We start from the raw sequence: 1,319 nt of genomic DNA on the forward strand, positions 1-1,319 counted from the left end.
GTTTATTTTGTAATTTTATTGAAGATCTTGGGAATCAGGAACATATTCATGTGTTAATTAAATATAAAACCATATGCATTGATACTTTTGTATATATTTTATTGAAAAAAGGAAAAAAATGATATATATATATATATATATATATATATATATATATGAAAAGAAAAAAAATTATAAATTCAACACTCAAACACTTATAATATATTTAGTGTGGGGGTAGCTGTTACTAAGTCCATAGCTTTCAATATATATTGTAACCTTATGGTATAACATCTTTACTATTATATAAATAAAGGTTCACAGTGATGGTGAGAACTGAGGCACTGTGTTGATCTGAACTGCATCTTCTGGAGATACTTTATTGGTGATTCATCTTCTGAATTCTCTTTCTCAACTATCAATATTCTGCAGGTTAGAGTTTTAGTTGATTATTAATTACTCTAATTTTTACTCTTATATATAATAATTTGTTTCTATTTTATGTTTAAATTGTATCAGAACTTTATAAATGGTTTTAGACTTAAATTGTTTCTATTGTCAATGATGTATTAGATCTTCTTTCTTCCACATTTTAATTCGTTAGCTAGAAATTCATCAAAATACAAATTGATCATTTGAATTTTATAATCACGGTTGAGAGTATTTTTCATTTTTTATGTATTTTTAATGTTTAAAAGTTTTATATTATTATTGAGTATTGACATCTAATTATGAATTATGTTATTAGTAAGTAGAATAAAATAAAAAATTCTCTCAACGAGTAAAAGATGCAAGAAAAAAAAATATGAATTTCTTTCAATAAACTTGACTTATGTTTTTATAACTCAGCCCCAAAAAGCACTACAAACATACCTTACGAGATTTTGATTAACACAAACCTTAAGAGATTCATCCCATCTTTTTTGGATTTAGCAAAGGTTATAAAATTAGCTATTAATAGAAAACATAGATAGAATAATAACTACTAAATTATAAGTTTAACTGCAGTAAGTCATCCCCAATTACTAGAAACATGAATCATTATGAAAGCTTTACTACAAAAGCAGTGGTATGAAATTGTTTAGTATCTTTTTTTCTCAATTTCAAACCTAATCTCAGTCAAATCTAAGCCATGATTTTCGTAAAAATTTCCTGTTGAAAGTAATCAGATTTATTCATGATAGATTTAGACGATTAGCTTTCCTATTATGCAGCAAAACTTTTACTAAAAATAATATTTATTAACTTGTAGAAAATTTATTGAAGCTTTACTAATAATAAATATTTAGCTAAAATACTTAGGGATATAGACCAAAAAAGAGAAAATATTAACAGATAGT

At 24.3% G+C, this 1,319-nt stretch overlaps 1 long non-coding RNA gene across 1 annotated transcript in view; it reads left to right on the forward strand.

The window, feature by feature from the left end:
• The window catches only part of LOC110263157, a 16,934-nt gene extending 15,621 nt beyond the window's left edge, over positions 1 to 1,313 (forward strand). The window contains exon 3 of the long non-coding RNA XR_002348306.1: positions 954 to 1,313. This is a non-coding gene — a long non-coding RNA (uncharacterized LOC110263157). The remainder of the gene's footprint in view (positions 1 to 953) is intronic.

Source organism: Arachis ipaensis, chromosome B01 (genome assembly GCF_000816755.2).
Source record: "Arachis ipaensis cultivar K30076 chromosome B01, Araip1.1, whole genome shotgun sequence".
NCBI classification, from domain to species: Eukaryota; Viridiplantae; Streptophyta; class Magnoliopsida; order Fabales; family Fabaceae; genus Arachis; species Arachis ipaensis.